Genomic DNA, 19,603 nt, shown 5'->3' with positions numbered 1-19,603 from the left:
TGCTTCAAACACAGATTTTAATTCTACATTTATATCTTTATTTTCCTTGCAATTTTATCATATTTAAATACAGAGTACAAAATAAACATTAATCCTCTCATTTTCATCTTTTGTTTCCTAGAACACATTTCAACAATTTTAATTGAATGCAAAACAGATGTTTTCTAACAGTTACTTTGTTTGTGTACTACTATCATAATCACCATCTCTCTCTGTATTTGTTTTGTTTCTTTCAGAATTTTTCATGGGTTCATGTCAAGATGTTTATTTATTTATTTTTGTTCTTCAGGAATTGTTTCTAGATATGGAGATATTAATAATAGTTGGTTTGTAGATATTTCTTGCTTTCCTTAGTGCTCACTCAGTTGTCAGTTAAAATCCTCTTCTTATATCTTGAACAGAAGGGCTGCTTACTGTAAACATTTTCAACCCAAAAGGCATGGTGTTTAACAGCTCTTTGTTAAATAAAGACCCATTGACCCATTGCTTAATTATAGACAAATGGCTCCTTTTATCTTGGATAGTAAGTACAAGTAAATTGAGAAGAAAACAGACACAGAGATCAAATTTTTAGTTAAGTACATATTAAAATATAACATTTGAATATATAGGTATTTACATATACATTTATGTCAGTGTATGTATAGGTATACGTGTGTATGTATAAGTGTATACATATATGTATATACACAAAAATCTTTTTATACAATATAATCGACAAAAATCAGTTGATAAATCCTTGGGCAACTTATAACAGAGTTTCTTCAAAGGTATAGGATATTAACTGAAGACATTCAATCAACATTTATTCCATATTTATATAAATATATCCAGTATATGTATTTGTTGATTTCATATATGATTCCACATACATTATATATTATATATCTAATTCCATATATAATACATTAATATAGAGGAGAAAAAAATATATAGAGAGGAGAAAGAGAGAGAGACTGACTACTGGTTGTGAAAGCAAGGAAGAAAACATGACTAACTTGGAAAGGAAGTTCAGAGTTGAATAAAAATAAGAATTAAAACAAGAAGTCCCAACTAATATGTCATTTCCTTTGTGAAAACAGTTATGGTCCTCAGGGAACACTGCAGTGATGGAATACTATAATACCCAAGATTTCCCATGCCTAGATCAATATTCATACTTAAGTCACTGATATATTTCAATATAAGGTCAATATTTTGATAACAAATCCTTATTTTCCTATCTTTCACCTCTCTGTTCTATTTTGCATAAAATGCACTCCCAGTGTTCAGGACAGCATAAAATATATAGATTACTCACTATAAGAATTAGATTTGAGGGGAGGGAGACCTCAAGTAACTTCATGAAAATTTGACCAAAGTAATTCATTTCTCATAAGTGTATTATCTCTCTGATAAAGGACCTAAAGAACCCTGAAGCTGGTGATGTATAATTAAAACTGTGAAATATTTCATTTTACATTGCAAAGTAAGCCAATATTCTTCTTAAAGTTTAATATAATGAGTTCACAAGTGGAATGAATAAATAGACTAATATCTTACAACTTACTTAACCGAATGCCTTAATACTGCCTTAATTTTGTTTGTCCAATTGCCCCTTTGGTTTATTATTAATCTCTCACTATCTTTCACAGTCGGTGTTTAATATAATTCTATGCAAGGCCACTTGTAGAAAACAGAGCAATTAAGTATGCAATGGCCTGAGCTACAATCCAATAGTTCAAACATTTTAGGTATTTTTTATGAAACAAGCAAATAAAAAAAAAGATTGGCTCTTGACAGTAGCCAAGTGATATTGTTGAAGCTCTATTCATTAATTATTTATTAAGTACCTCTGAACCTGGCATTAGGCTATGCACTGTTGCCTTTCACAAATGGGTAATGACTTCATTCCTGGTCTCAAAGTGCTCATGGTTTAAGAGGGAATATTTGAAACAGATTCAACAACAATGCCTGGCTGAATGCAATAGTATCTGGAAGGCGGTAGGTACAAATGCAGAGTGAGTTTAGACGAGGAAGGTCTATCTGGTCTACAAGAAGAAATGAAAGTTAAATACACATTTAACCTCATCATATCCCAACCTTTTCACCTGTAGAACAGTATAATAAAAAGAACCAACCTCATAAGTTTGTTATGATAATTAAGTGAATTAATGTATGTGTTTTCTCTTTTGGACTCAAAGAATGTATTCTATAAATGTTCAGTATTAATTATTAGGATTTTTTGCCGTTATTAGGCAAGGGAGAGTGAGATGGGAAATGTGGGAGAATTTCTTGAGCAACGTGGGAAGGGCAGTACAGAATGTGCACCTTGATTCATTCCTTTCTAATTCAGTAGAAGAGGAATTGATAAAAACATACAAGCTGCATAACAAGATATTAAGAAGCAGGTGTTTATAGTTGTAATATGGGTTGTTATTGTCTACTATTAATGCAGATAATACGACACTCTTTTCTAGTGTAAGGAGGACGGTCTTATTTCCTTCTTCAGGATCTCTTTTAAAGTCTCATCATTGTTGGGATAAATAGAGCTCAGAGGAAATTTTCATGTAGTATTTTTAAATGCTAAAGAATTGACGGTCAAAGTGGCTCCTTTGACGTGGAAAAAGGGAAAAAAAATAAAAATTACCGTAATAAAAATGACATTGTCGGGCTTCCCTGGTAGCGCAGTGGTTGAGAATCTGCCTGCTAATGCAGGGGACACGGGTTCGAACCCTGGTCTGGGAAGATCCCACATGCCGCGGAGCAACTAGGCCCATGAGCCACAACTACTGAGCCTGCGTGTCTGGAGCCTGTGCTCTGCAACAAGAGAGGCCGCGATAGTGAGAGGCCCGCGCACCGCGATGAAGAGTGGCCCCCACTTGCTGCAACTAGAGAGAAAAGCCCTCGAACAGAAACGAAGACCCAACACAGCCATAAATAAATTAATTAAAAAAATATATATATACGTCACATTTAAAAAAAAAAAAAATGACATTGTCTTAGAGTTTATATATTTCTTGTCTGTAGTCCTAGAACTTAACTTGATAATCCATTGGAGACAGCTAGATTTTTAAATTTTATATTCTTATTTTATTATTAGTTCTAATAATGTTTCAAGAATGTTTAACATGACGTTGAAGGAAAAATTGAGAAATTCATTAATAGCAGTTTTTTAAAGAGTTCTTGAATAATTTGAGTAACAATACAAGTAAATCACATAATCATCAGAAAATATTTCCAAGTGTCTTTTCTATTCCTGTCAATATTCTTTGTTCTGTGATTGATCAGGGAAATGATGTAAAAGTCAACCACAACCCTCAAGATTTTAGCCACTTAAAATTGAGATGGTGATACTATTGATGAGAGAACTATTCAGTGTTGAACTCGGTGTTTCTGACAATATGAGCAAAAAATTTTGAAAAACAGAGAAGAGGCTGAAGTAAACGAAGAATGGAAGATGGAAATGGGACTGAAGCACCTCCACTGACACTAGGATTTGCAAAATGAATGGGATTTGAGTAATGAAATTCACAAGGGCAAGAATAATTGATACTGGTGCAATAATTCTTGAGACCATTCACTTTACATGAAGTAGAAATTTATTCTATATTTCATCTTTTCTCTTTCTATATATACATGTATAAAATTTCAGCAAGATAGAATGGTATTATGAAGGAAAGTTGTGTCTGTTGTTTTTTTCTTTATTTAATCATGTCATACCATTTCAGAAAGTTTGCAACTTTTCATACTGTGACCAGCCCACTCCCCCATGTGTTTGCCATCAAAAATGTTATCAAAGATATTTGCTTTTTAAGGTGAAACAAGCCATATATCTCTTTTAGTGAAGTCCAATTGTAATTTCACTCTTTTTTGACCATTTGTATTGTCTTTTTCATAAATTGCTTTTTCAGAGTCTTTCCTAATTTTCATTGATTTGTTCTTAATTATTTGAAAAAGTTAATGGAATATTGTTTTACCATTTCACACATATTATTTTCTCTTTATGTGTGCTTTTTATATATATTACACTTATCTTAATCCACTTGTTTTTCTGTGATCCTTATAAGAAAAATTTATGAAGACATTTACTCATTTTTTTTTCTCTTATTGCTTAATGTTTATCTTTCCCTGTATGGCTTACATTTTCCCTTTCCTGTTAAAGAAGGTCTTCCCACCCCCAAGTGTACACAAATATTATATAAAGTTGTTACATGTAAATTCTATGAATAAAGTCTATCAGGGGGTATTAACTATATTGGTTAAGCTTAAGAGTATTCAACAATGCTTCTAAGCATTTAGAAAATGTGTTGAAAATGTAAAGTTCATTGCATGGGTCGGCAGTTGCAAACAAAGGCTTTCAGTGTCATACAACAAGAAGCATTTTCTTCTCATGGATGTTTGTGTTGGCTGGGGAGTCTATGCTCTGTTGGCTGTGTGGTTATGGACTGACTCAGTACATTTCACTTGTGGTCGGGGAGAAGCTCTTTGTATGGCAATGATCACAGAGCAAGAGGGAGATTTCACTGCACAAGTGTATTTCAAATCCCTATTTGCATTAGGCTTGCAAACATCCCTTTGGCCAAAGCAAGTCAGGGGCTGATAACCACGTTAAAGTTTGAAGAAGGAAGTTTCACCTTTAGTGGGGAGACTTCAAGGCAATGTGCATGGGGACAGGGAGGAGTAAACAAAGGCCTAAAATTTAATCTAATTCATATACACATAGTTAAATACACACACATTCACATATACATATATTTATGAGCATAAGTACATATGAATATAAACTGTGGCAGAGTTTGTTAGTGCCAAATGCTTAATCATAATTTTTAAAGATAATCTCCAAACAGCAAACTCTTTCTGCAAAGACTGAAATTAGCACTTCCGTGCAAAAATGTAGAATTTCATATCTTGTGTAAAGCATGGATCTTTGGAAAAGCTTTGCAAGAAAATTAACCATGCCTGTGTAACTGAAAAAATTCATCTGTTCCAAAAGTTACTTTACTCCATTTGGACAGCCTCACAACTAACCTAGTTTAACCTGGCTCTGTTCAATCAATTATAATAGATAGAAACCATATTTCATTCAGGAATCCAGATCGTGGTCTTCTATTTTGTTTAGCTTTTTCCTGTTTACATTTGGTAGTGAGAGACTTCAACATTGTATTTGTTACTTAACATATGTTCAGCATAATATTATTTAATCAAACCTTTTTTAAGGTATCTGTTATATCATTACCTGGAATGGTGTTTCAGAGTTACAGAACTGGGGAAGAGTTTTCTATAGTAATATGATCTCAAATATTTTTCACAAGTCAGATTATTAATAAGGTTTTAATTCACTTACACACACACACACACACACACACACACACACACACACTGCATTTGATCTAATAAAGGCAGTATTGATTAAAAAGGAAAAAACAGATCAGCACAGGTTAAATGTCAGCTGAATAATCCATAGACCTTTTAAAATGTATCATCAAATGATCAACCTAGAGGTAACCAACTGGTGCCAGAAAAAATGCCTAAAGACCTTGCCAAGGAGTCAGATGCTCCTACTGCTAAATTATCGCTGCAGATTGTCATGGGTCTCTTACAACTGGCACGCCCAAAGGTATTGCTCATACCACACCGCCTTAAGGTTTGAGGACAGGAATAAAGACGCAGACGTAGAGAATGGACTTGAGGACACAGGGAGGGGGAAGGGTAAGCTGGGACGAAGTGAGAGAGTAGCACTGACATATATACACTACCAAATGTAAAATAGATAGCTAGTGGGAAGCAGCCGCATAACACAGGGAGATCAGCTCAGTGCTTTGTGACCACCTAGAGGGGTGGGAGGGAGATGCAAGAGGGAGGGGATATGGGGATATATGTATACACATAGCTGATTCACTTTGTTATACAGCAGAAACTAACACAACATTGTAAAGCAATTATACTCCAATAAAGATGTTAAAAAAATTAAAAATAAATAAATAAAAATAAAAATAGTTTGCTTCTTATGGAGAAAATTGTATGCTCTGTATACATTTATTTTATTCTCCTAGGGAATCAGTCCTTTTTTGTTTTTTGAGGGTTTTTTTTTTTGGTAAGACATGAGACAGCATATAATATGTATGAAATAGACTTGCTTAACCTAAATAGATTGTTACATAAAAGTGACATGTCATTCATTGTTACCAGCCCTTTCTACCACTGGTTATATTTTTCCTTCACTCAGCCCCTTTTTTGAAAATTGGCTTATAGGACTCCCATGAAGCGGGTGACATTAAAATGTAATCATCAGGTGTTTAAAATATCAATATGCTATGTATTGTGCAGCCAACAAAGAAACAAATGCACCTGCTTTTGATTTGTAATCTAAGTATTTTATGTACATATCCTGAGATAAATACTTGTAACATGAAGAAGTGAGTATTTAATTGAATTGTACGTAATTGACCATGCTATGATGTATTAATAACAATTAAAATTGTTGACACTCTTTCTAATATTCTTTGCCTTTCTCCAAATAGTATTTTGAGGTGTGTTAAATGCATGACAGTACTTCCCATGAGAACCAGTGAATTTAAGAAAAAACTTCTTAGTGTATTGGGGCAAATTTAAACAATTTTCCATTCTCTACAGCGACTACACTATTATTTTTCTCAACATGTCAGCAATCTTTCAAAATATTGGCTTTTATGTTTATCTAAAGATAGAAAAACTTTTGAAACTCTTATTTTTATTTTAAAAAGGACCTTATTTCCTTAGATATTACGGAGCACTGTGCCAAGTGAGAAAAAGGACTAGAAAGAACCAGAATGACATTATGTAAGGCTGATACAAAATAGAAGAGCTGAGATGCTTTGCTATAAACACTCTTTTTAATGTATTCAAAAATATTTTATAGTGTAGGTGGCACATTTATTTGGGAAAGAATTTTGAGGAATAAAAGAGTTTAACATGCCACATAATAGCAGCTTGTGTTGGTGATAATAACTGGGTTATACAGAGAATAAAGACATTTGAAAGCCCCCCAATTTATTTTTCCTCTAGGCTGTTGAAAATTGAAGGCAGAACTTACTTAATTTAATGTCAAGTATGTTCAAGAACATACATATTGAAATTAAACATAAAAGAAAAAAAGTTGAGTCATTTACATGGTGTTATTAGCATATTTGTATCAGTCTTTAGCAAGTATTTCTTATTTAGAGGTTTTAAAATCAGTATTCTCTAACACTTACAGAATCAGAATTCTGCAAAAAGAATAAAATAGATTGCCATTTCCTTGCTATACTCAATATAGGTTGCAATGATTTTTGCAGTGTCAGCATATATCCAAGAAGGTGTATGCATCCATATGTATGTATACAATATATCCATATAAGATCTAAATTATACAATATACCATTTATTAGATTCTGAAGTTAAATTTATAGTTTATATTGTATATGTACAAACTTATGTGCATCTCTTGGGAATTTGTGTTTCACATGTAATTCATATGCAATACTTAACCTAAAATTAAGCAATGTTATAATAAGTATATTGAGGGATGTATGTACATATTATAGAATATTATAGAATCCGTTAGAGAACCAGCTGGAAAAATGAGTATGGGATTTTTTAAAATTATTATTATTATTACTATTATTAAAGCAATGAATACCAGATTTTGAAAAGACTTTTAAAGCAAAGGATGATTTTCTTTAGCCAGCCAGAAGACTTTTCCCCTGGGACCTTGTTTGCCAGGAAGAGTACTGGGTGGGAAAATAGCAGCAGCTGGTAAGATAATGAGTCCACTTCACTGTAAATGAGTTCATTATTATTCCATTCCTGCAGTCTTATAATTCACAGTTGCATGTCATTTACACATAAATAAAAAATAGGTATTATATATAGCCAAACTCTGGCAATCTACAAGAGGAACATTTACAAACATAAGGGACAAACTGGGAAACATATGCAGATGAAGCTGGATGATAATGGAAAAATACAGAGTTTAAATGTTTCATAAAACAGCTCTTCTTATTTAAAAACAATCAAAAACTAAAACAAATCTGTATGAATCTGTACTTTTCATACTTGGAATTCAGCTTTGTTTTATCATTATATCAACCAGAAATAGGAAGATGATATAGTTTTTTAACCAACAGTGATTTCTCAGGAATTATTATTTTATATGAAAGAGACTCATGTTAGTACAACATGGAAAATAAGTCCACTTATACATAATTAATTAAACTTAACAATAATTGGAAGTAATATTTTTCCATTTCCTATAGCTTTTTAACTTTAGCATATCATGGACATGCAAATAAGAGAAAAAAAGTATTGTATTAAATGATACTGGGATTTGGTAATGCATGGCTTCTTTGGGACAGTACAATGAAAAAGTGAACCCCAGAATGCTCACACCTTGGAAATTTAACCATTTAAACAAAAGTTAAATCCAAAATGACTTTGATATAATGAAAATGAAATATAAAATGAACATTTTAGTTAATAGCATTTAAGTTGTTATAGACATTATCAAACATATATAATACATAAAAGAAAAACAGTTAAAATGGTTTAATATAAATCAGTTTAAAGTAAATCAAAATATGAGAAATATAAATTAAGACACCATATCCAATAAACTGGTAATATATTTTGCTAATTAACATAATACCTTAAAACAGAAAAACAAGTTTCATTCTAGTGCTGTTGGTTGATTTAAAAAATTGTGTCAAAATAAAATAAATAAGTTTTGTAACAATAATTTTATTGTGATGAAATCACTTAGAATATTTTGAAACTGTCAGTGTAGTATGATATACATGTTAACACATTAAGAAAAAACATGTTGAAATACAACATAGTACTAAATTGTGGACCAGGAAAAAGGACATGAGAGATTTTTAGTGACAAGAAAAAAGATATTACTTTGATAGTTATTAAAATATTTTTAGTTTGGTCAAACTTTTTTTAGTTTGGTCAATTAAATTAGTAATTGGTGAATATTTTGGTAAAATAAAAATCTGTTTAAGGTTTTCAAAAAATAAAACAAAACTAGTAAAATATATGTCAATTGAGCTTATAGAAGATACAATTATAATTGTTTACATAATTACAGAGAACAAGGTGAAATTATCCTCATAACCTAGAAGTAAAATTATATTTAAAAACAATGTGTTCCCTTCCATTATTTTTTGAAAATTCAAACTATGTGGGCATATCACAGAGTTTGTTTAGGATGTGGGAACTAAGAAAACTACTACCAAATTAATCTGATGAAGGTCAGAGAATGTGATGCCTCTTTTGGGCAACAATCAAGGGATGCAATTGAAGAGTGAGAACTCTTGTTATAAGAGTAACGTAAATAAAATATAGGAAATTGTTCAGAAACAATTAATAGCAGGAGATACTGATTTATGAAAAAATATTATAGAAATAAACATGCTTAAAACAGTAAGCAAAGATGAACCAGCAGTAGCCAACAGTGTAATAATGTTTAAAGGGTAAAGAAAAGAGGAAGAATAATTACCTATCATAACATGGCTAAAAGGAGATAGGCAGGTTTTAGAAAATGGGAAATATACTTTATACACACGTGAAACATTTCCAAATGATGAATTTACTCTTGGTTTACAATAACTTAAAATTATTACCAGTACAAAATATCTTTCCAAGGAGATGGAGAGATTGTTTTGATCTCACAGAATAACACAGCATAAAGCTAAAAGCACTCGCTATCTGTTTAGTTGTAATAAATGGTATCATTTGAAGGACCACACTTGTCAGGAATTCCCACTCTTGGCCCCAAAGCCATTATGACTGCAATTGTTATTGGTACACTTTACATACAACCACCACCTCCTGGTTCTGGTCCAAGTATCTCATTCAAAATTACCTTGACATGATTTGTATCTAGACCACAATAGCAACAAAAAGATCCATTGAAAATGGCTAAAACCTCATGGAGCTTACATTGAATAATTATATCTGAATCTATATCTATATCATCAATAATTAAATATATATAATTGAGATAATTAAATAATTATATATAATGAGTGTATATATATGAAAGAATCTTTTAATCTAATCCATGTGCACTTGAGAATTCATGGACCCCTTACTAAGGACTGAAATAAGGTAAGATCTTGAATAGTTACCTTCCTCCATGACTTACTTCATTGTCTTCTTCAGAATACTCTTTTGTATCTTGTGCCTTTTGATAAAAATTAAAGAGAATTTTAGTCTTTTAGGAAGACTTAATAAGATTAACAAGTCCCTTAGAGACAGACTGAGATTTGTCTCATCCACTGAATTCTGCACACTGTCTGCCCAGTTACCCCCCAGCATGGGCATATCTTCCCATAGTGCTACCACTCTGCATTGTTTCTCTGTGGGTGCACTTCATTGTACGTTGGTGAGTCTCTGCCATACTGCAGTGAGTTCAGGAAATTCTGGTACAAAATAGAACTTTCTTTTTTTTTCCTTTTGGCCTCATCGTGTGGCATGTGGAACTTCCCTGACCAGGGATCGAACCCGTGCCCCTTGCAGTGGAAGCGCGGAGTATTAACCACTAGACCACCAGGGAAGTCCCTAAATAGAACTTTTAGCATTTGTCTGAACAGAAAAATTCTTCTCTATTACAAAGAAAGTCACAAATGTCATCATGCCTTGCAGGATGCATTGCAACACTGGAAATTTTCCTACCTGGCTGGAGAACTTGGTATTTTATGGTTGATTTGTTATCCGCTTGCAGTTCTCCTCTAAAACTGGAACACCTTTCCTAATTTTTTTTGTAAGGCATATTCTGCAAACTTTTGAACTATGTAATATCTTATCTGTGATAATATATGTGAGAAGAATTTGAATTAACTGTGGTATTATTCGAAATTTTGAAAGCACAATTCTCCTTTCAAACATTAAGATTTATTTTGTATGTCCAAAGACACTGTATGTTATTCAAGCACTTTGAATATTCCCATAGATTTTTGGCTGCCATGTGCGCTTTCCATTCTTCTACTTAGAAAAGCCAGAAGGGAAAAAAATAAATAAATAAAATGAAGGAAACCTTTAATAACTAGGAAGAATATAAATGTCACAAGTTATAACTGTTGGGAGTTAGATTACCTGTCAACTAAAGCATTGAGTGAGTATGTGAGCAAGCCTGGAATGGAGATTCTCAAGGGTGCTAAATATTGTTTCCTCCAAATGTTTGTTAGACTCAAGAGGGTGAATACTTAGCCAACTCCTTCCAAACTGTAAGGGAATACCATTCAATTCATACAATTGTTTCTTTCCTTCTGAAAATGCATTTAATACTCAAGATAACAACAATCAGTAGCTCTAGAAACTGCTCGTTGTTTTTTATTTTTAGGAATGTAAAACTAGACTTTCACAGTCCTCATCATTCTCTGGGTTTGTTGTCCTTCCATGTCTATAATAACATTAATATCCAAATTCCATTTGGTTGTTAGATTTAAAATGCATATATTGTAAGGGCTGGAGTCTTCCTCCACTGTAGTTGTGGAGCTTCTAACTATAATCCCCTTAGTCATAGACTCAATGTCTTTCAGACTCATTTCAAAATTATACAGAAACTGTCTGCACGTGCTTGGGAACGAGACAGGACATGAAATCAGCTCCAGCCTTTTCTTAGGAATCTATGAACAAGACGTTGGAAGGGGCCACCAGACCGCCTGCCACGCACAGGCACTCAGGCAGCCTCTCTTTGATGTTTGGTTGTAGAATCTGTCTTTGATGTTTGCCACCCTTTGTCAGGTTGGCCCCTAGGAACCATAGCTCCTGCTTGGTATGTCACCAGCTTCTCAAAAGACGATCCCCACCCCTTTCACTCTTTCTGTAGAAGTGAGAGCATGACCTCTCAGCCTCCTTACCATCATCCCATTCCCAGTCTGCACCATTGCCCCAGATGCCTCTGTACACATTCATCTGAGCCTTCACTCCACCAAAAATAAGGAAACAATAAACAGCCAGGCTTAATAGTCCTTGCAGATCGGATGTGGCGTGAAGATACTGTTGCTACCCGCCGTGTCCCACACTGCTTGGACTCAGTGAAGCACACCTCTATGTAGAGTTGCAAACATATAGTCAGGGAGAGGAGCCGACAGGACTGCCTCCGCAGGGCTCAGGTAGTTTAGATTTGCTCTCTTCACACAGGCATAGTTGGGAAGAGTGTTTTGAAGCTTTGGCACATAATACTCAACTAAACTATGAAATTGGAGTTGGAGTATAGAATGATTAGCAGCACAGTTATCTGACTGAAGTGACACTTCGGAAAAGTTAAACTTTGTCTCAGGGACTTCCCTGGTGGTGCAGAGGTTAAGAATCCACCTGCCAATGCAGGGGACACGGGTTCGAGCCCTGGTCCGGGAAGATCCCACATGTCGCGGAGCAACTAAGCCCATGCGCAACAACTACTGAGCCTGCACTCTGGAGCCCACGAGCCACAACTACTGAGCCCACGTGCCACAACTACTGAAGCCCACGCGCCTAAAGCCCATGCTCCACAACAAGAGAAGCCACCACAATGAGAAGCCCATGCACCGCAACGAATAGTAGCCCCTGCTCACCGCAACTAGAGAAAGTACGCACGCAGCAATGAAGACCCAACGCAGCCAAAAATAAATAAATAAAATAAAATAAATTTATAAAAAAAAAAAAAAGTTTGTCTCACATTCAGCTAAAATTGAGATTGAGAGTAAACCCTAGAAATAATTACCTAAAAAAAAAAAAAAAATCATTTGCTAAAGTGAAGGTAAAGAGATTTGATTAAAGAGAAATTGAAAATCATCTCAAAAGAGCACGATTATTTACGGACTAAGAGAGATAAAGAAATATAGCATCTTATCTAAAAGATAATAAAAATAATACCTCTTTATATTTTATAAAATCTGTTTACATTAAGGTATAAGTTCATACAAATTGTAAATGTATTTTATGTCATATAGTAAATATGCCCATCGTTGCCTAAATAGAGAAAAAAGTTGTACCAAAACCTATGAGCAGACTAATTCCATCACATAAAATTATTAACTTTTATCAAGAAAGTGAGAAAAGTGTTAATAAAATCTAAAACAAGCTCTTTTTTCTATAAAGTTAGTATAATTTTTCTCTTTGTGAATGAAAGAAATATGTATTGTTTCTCTGTTTTGTACATAACTTTTCAGTGTGTTTTGATAATATACAATTCCAATTGTAGGACTATAGCAATACAATGGAATCGTAGAAAAATTTACACAGTGGCATAAAGTTTCCGGTAAACGGGCAGCCCTCCTAAAAATAATATTCACACATAGCAAAAGAAATTAAACTAAGCTAAAGAAGTGACTATTAATGTATTTAGAAACTAGAAACCTATAATTAAAATGTTTTAAATCAAATAGTGAGTTTAAGTTGAACATCAAAACCTGAATTCCAAATGTAAAGAATAAACTAGAAACTGAACTGGTAACAGCCAAAGCAAGTGATTAATTTTATTGAATAGAAAAAAGAATTAAGAAAAAGGTTTCCTTATCAATGTTTCCCCGTAGATAATCTTAATTCCCAAGAAAAAGACTGAAACTAATTCCTCTCCTTTATTACTGAAATTAAAAAAATTATCACAGGATATGTCCAGGGATTGGCATCTTTTCATTAAATATTATTAACATCCAATTAGCCATTTTGATTTCAAGACTCCTGGTCTTTCTCTAGTTAAAGTTGTGTTCAATTATATATTTTGTTACATTTGTTCAGCTACTTATAGCAGGATTCTTTATCTAAAAATCGGCTCTAAATTAATGACCTTTTGTTCAACCTTTTCATAACGTTCTTTCCTTCCTGTTCAAGCATTTTGTCCTATATATTGATTGCATGTTCTGTAAACCTGATTCTGCTCTTTGTTTCTTCTAATGAAAATTTCATCTATCAGTTACATTATTTTCCTATACGTTTCCTCCTTCATACAGATGTTTTTAAATTATTCATATTTGTTTGCATCGTTTTTAGTTTCCTTTTGATCTGAATCTATCACCTTATCATATCTCGTATCTCTTATTTTCTAACATAATTTTGAAATTTTATTGAAATAAAAAACCAGACTTTTTCCATATTTTCCTTCTATTTCCCTCAACATATTTTTCTCAAAAGTGTGTTTTTCTTCTGCATCTGCAGTACTGTTCTCTGTTCTCGTTACACTTTTTTTTTCCTTACTCACATTCAGACAAAGATGTTGGCTACATTCAGGTTGTATATCCTCACTTTGGTTTTCCTTCTTGTTCATAAGTTTGCTGTGTGAATCCTCCTCTCTGACCTTAAACTGCTCAGTGATCTTACTGTCAATAATCTACGTCCATAGCTACTGACATTTCTGCCAGGCAGCTTGGTGCCACAGTCCTCCGGGGTTAGTTGAAGCTTCACTGTGCTCTCCTTTTTTTCTGAGTCTTTTACATCTGGCCTCTGTGAAAGCTACTCTTTACGGCCATGCTCTTCTTCTTTCCTTTTTTTAAACCACTGTGTGTCATCTGTATTTTTACTACCTTTAGTCATTGTATGGCCTCTGATCCTCTGGAGTGCCACAGCTCATCTGCACAAGTGAAAGTTTGCTGAGTGCTCATGGCCCTTCCTACCCCGGCCCTTGCAGGCGTTCTCACAAAGTCTCCTTTACTGCCAGCACACTGATTTTCATCAGTCAGGACTCCTACATTGATCCTCGGTGCCATCAGACATAGTACTCAAAACTTCTTTGAATGGCTAATTTTCTGCTTCTTATTGGGAAGCTCTAAAGCTATCTTAAATTGCTTTAATGTTATTTACCATGTAGTTTTATCAAATTATTTGTATCTAACTTGCCAACTAGTTCTAGAATATTCATTTATTCCCTTGTTCATTATTAGTGCATCCAATCAATAAACCATTACTGAGGACCTACCTGCATATTTTAAGTACTTAGAGAAGCATCAGGAACTATTTGTTTGTACTGTGTTTAATGGATATCAACAATTGTGCTTCCAGATGCTTGGGTGAAGTCCTAGTGACTGGAGATTTATATTTGGGATTTTCTATATAGAAATTTGTGGAAACATCCACAATTAGTGGCAGAAGGTGATCTTGCACATAATGTGTTGTAACTATTCTTGTAGTTGTCAAACAGTCATTTATAAATACAGAAAGGAAAATTTTTCTGGCCACTTTTTGGGGCCACAAGAGGAGGGTTTTTCTGATGCTTGCTCTGGTTCATTACTTAGAGTAGAAAGTAATGATATACTATAATACGTATAATATTAAAGACTATGTCTTAACAATAAGTATAGGTAGGAATTTGTATTCTGACAGACGTGAAGGTTTTATCTATTAAGATATATGGGGAATCTTAAAAATAAAGTCTGGTTGGAGATGCAGCAGATGGCCATATATGAGGCTTTAGACAAGAAAATAATAGCAAAAATATTTGCAAGCAATGATTTAATAAAAACTTTTTGTAGAGTAAAAATCTTTATTTCTCTAGTTAAGGAATAAAGTTTCACATGATTGATGTAATGCTTCTGTTTTGTTTTAGACAATCTAAGTGAATATAAGCCTTTGATATCTAAAATCTGACAATCCTTCAAATGGTATTTATTTTCTAAGCTATAGATTACATTCACATACTTCACATTTACCTATATACATTCTCTTTTACATATGTATGTTTATTCATACACGTTATGTATATTCATCCAGCAGCATGTCATATCAGTGATAGCTGTCAACCCATCATTTTATTGGCAGTACTTCTATCCGAAATTTTACATTGAGTACTATTGGATTATGCATATACTTCACACAATACAAACTTTACATGACTTTTGAGACTACGATAATTTTTAAAAATGGAGAATTTTTAAAAGGACAAAAGACGACTCGATTTTTGAAACCAGAGAGGACAAATCTCTCCGTCAGTTGGTAATCAAGTGTCAGTCAAAAGTTGAAACTGTGCTTCAAGTTAAGCACCATCCTGATCTCATCCTGTGCTGCTTCCTAATTACAAAAATCCCCTTCAGTTCTTGAAAATTAAAATTATGTTTATTTGAATCATTTATAAATTTCTATCTAACTGATATTGGTAATCTCAAAAAGAAACTACATAATGCAAAAGCTATGAATCTCAAACTATATTCCATTGTTAAGAAGCATGTGACAGAATATACACATACTTCAAATGTTCTCCCTTGCATTCATATCATTTAAGAATCATTTCTACCCCTCATTCTTTTTCTTCCCTTAGCTTCCTTTTGTTACATTTATTTGCTTGACCAGTTTCTGACATTCGGGTCAGAAAAGCTTTTCAAATGTTGTTTTTAAAATTGTTGCTTTGGGGACTTAGCAGCACAATCATTGAAATCAAAGAAGGAAGAAACCTTCCAGATTACTGAGTTCATTTCCATTGGAAAAGTAACAACTGATTCCTGACTTTGATAAGAGTTTTATGTGTCCCTAGCTACTCTCAAGTATTGCTTGTAGTTATTATTTTTAAGAAAGCCTACCTATAGCCAATAACTAGCTTTAATTTACCTTTCAAAAAATTCCCTCCTAAACTGCGGTGGGGTGCGGATGGTGTGTGCTGAATTGGGCGATTGGGATTGACATGTATAAAGTGATGTGTATAAAATTGATGACTGATTTAAAAAAAAAAAATTCCCTCCCCCACATAATTCTGATTATATGAAAAGCAGAATAGCTTTGTGTGACCAATGAGTAGCTGAAACTTGTCATAAATCTGACAGCTTTTATTGCTTTACTGTTCTATCAATATTTAAAAATTAAAGTAATGAAAAACTCAAGCTAGAATCTAGCTTGCTTATACCTTAAAGGTACATAGTTTGTGTCAAATGAAAACATTTCCTACATGAAAGGAAATATGTGTAAAAAATATCCATTATTTTACACATGTATTTCTTTATTATTATTTTTTTTTTTTGAATTTGAGGTTATTGGACCAGAATGTGATATTCTCAACTGGACTATTATTATAAAATAATTAAAGTCTGAGCACTGCCCTTGAACTTAGAGAACCTGAGATTCATGTAAGAATCAAATAAATCTTTCATAGGCTAAAAAATACCTAATATAACAAGATATTGCTAGAAGCTCAATGAGATAAGAAGCCAATCAGTTTGTTCTTCATTGTAAATGCAACACCTAGAAGACTGTCTTGATACCAGTAGAGACTATTACTTTTAATATTTATTAGGGAAGCAAAATATTATAAAGAATTGAAAATTATTTCAGCCTCGTCTCTCCAAGTATTTCCAGGCTAATAAAAGTGTTGAGGTAAATGTTTAAACAACTAAAATCAAAGTTTGTTTATGATAGGGTACACGTGGGTAGCTGAGGTGCTAAGATTTTCATGAGTTCATGTGAGGAGAGATCATTTTGGAACAGTATTATCTAGTCATTCTCTGTAGAAAGTATGAGATTTCAGTTTGATTTTAAGGAATGAAAATATTTAAGTAAATGCAAAAAGGAAAGGAATGATAATATTTAGATAATGTTTACAAAAGAGAGATGATTCAAAGGCACGGGGGAATGGTTGGATAAACAAAGACAATGATAATTAACAGGGAGGAGACATCTCCTCGAAGAACAATTATTGGGAATATGGCTGTGTAGTGCTTTCTGGATAGCTATCAAGAAGCCTGAATGGTAGGTTGAGGAGTTTGGGCACCATTATAAAGGTTTAGAGGTTACTAAACAATTTCATTGATGGATGACATAGTAAAAAGAGTAATTTTAAAAGATTTGTCTAGTAAATATATATTCCATGAATCAGAGGGGAGATCTAGGAGCACAGAAACCAGTTAGGAAACAGACTCAATCATGTTGGCATAAGATGAATAAAAGTTTATCATTATTTATTTATTTATTCATTTATTATTGCAAACAGGGTGCAGCTGGAGCCCACAGGGTGTACTAGGTGGCTCTGGGTATGTGAGGTAGTAAAGTGCAGGTCCTGATAGAGGGACAGGGCAAGGATGGGCTGAGATGCACGGAGCATCAGGTACTACTCAGAAAATGGCAGAATTAAGACCCAGGCGCTGCTGCCTTGACTCTATTCCCAGAGGATGCCTGATCTTGTAGGTTCTCTGGAGTTCTATGGGGTTGCCAGGGGAGTTTGGGCATGAGATACACCTGGGGAACCCAGGTGTCTGAGGCCTCCTATTAATATTTTTACAAAAATGCAAAATAAATCGCTAATCACGTGAGTGAAATTCTGAGGGTAGGATCAAAGGACTGATGATTGATAAGGTATGAAAGCAGAGAGAGGGAAATAAAGAAGGATTTTAATGGATTCTCAAGGTAGCCCAGAGAAATTGATATTATAGAAATGGTTTCGTCTAGAACTGAAGTAGTAGAGGAAATGTTACCACTTAGTGCTTCTTTAAAAATATACCCAGATAAGTTTATTGTGTACACACAATTCTAAGTGCTTGCAAGTTCCTTGTCCAAAGAACGCTCCTTTTCAGTGAAGAGATGACAGAAAACTGCTTCTGATGCTACCCAAGGCACATTTTTATTGATTCATTTCAGAGGGTTAAGCCTTGGCATTTTCTAAGTAATTGCAGTATTTGAGTTCAATATTTTGGATTAACAATATGCAACCATAAACTTATGTCAGAAGTTCTTTTAAGAGTTACTAGCATTTTCAGTCTAAATGTCCTAATGGATGAAATTCTCATAATTTCATTAGTTGTTTTCTCCTGCAAAAATATCTGTGTATGGAAGCAGTTAGAGAATATTCATTTCGGCTCTGTTTGCAATTAATGGCATTATCACTGATGACTTGAAAAGGGAAATTGAACCACATACAGCTGTCAAGATGAATGTCATGTTCAAATTGTTAGTATTTTTAATTTGCACAAAAAGACTGACAATGAAGATAATATATAGTTACTGGGCTAAAAGGGAACTAGAAAGCTCCTAAAATACAAAAATGTGTTACATAACAGATCTGAGCTTAATTGTACTTGTCAGATGCGACATTTTCCTGTTTTTAAAGCACTCATGAAACAGAATCCATCCCGGTAACGCACAGCCATTCTAATCAAGTTTTACTGTCAGTGTGGGGTAATTGGTGGTGGTATAAAAGAGAACCTTAGTTTCTACCTAGAAAGCCAATCCAAGGGTGGAATAAAATTATATTATTTATAGTCATAATCACAATCAAAAGGAAAGTAGTTTAGTCAGGATCATTCCTATGTTAATAGAATTTGAATATATGAAAAATACATTTCTTTTTTTTTTCTTTAATAACACATGATTTTTTTAGAATATGTGAGACAAACTACTAGCAAACTTTTGGTGGACCCTTTTAGATGAGTTATAACGTGGAAAGTGTCACACTGAGCTAATAAAGGTGAAATTTCCTAGGAAGTGAGAGAGCCAATTATTCAGAAATACCATCAGGTCACCTTGCTTGTAATTCTCAAGCATGTCTTTGGTGCATAAATTACCAATTCACAGTTCATGTTCAATATCATCCAATCTATGCTAAATAAAATGTTGGCTTTTATGGTCATCTAAACTGAAAAACCCTTTTCAGACACACAGTCATGAATAATGGAACTAGATAGACAAGCAAAAGTAGAAATGCCTT

This window comes from Balaenoptera borealis (assembly GCF_965194805.1).
Source record: "Balaenoptera borealis genome assembly, chromosome: 14".
NCBI classification, from domain to species: Eukaryota; Metazoa; Chordata; class Mammalia; order Artiodactyla; family Balaenopteridae; genus Balaenoptera; species Balaenoptera borealis.
Note: the sequence above shows the minus strand (reverse complement) of the source record.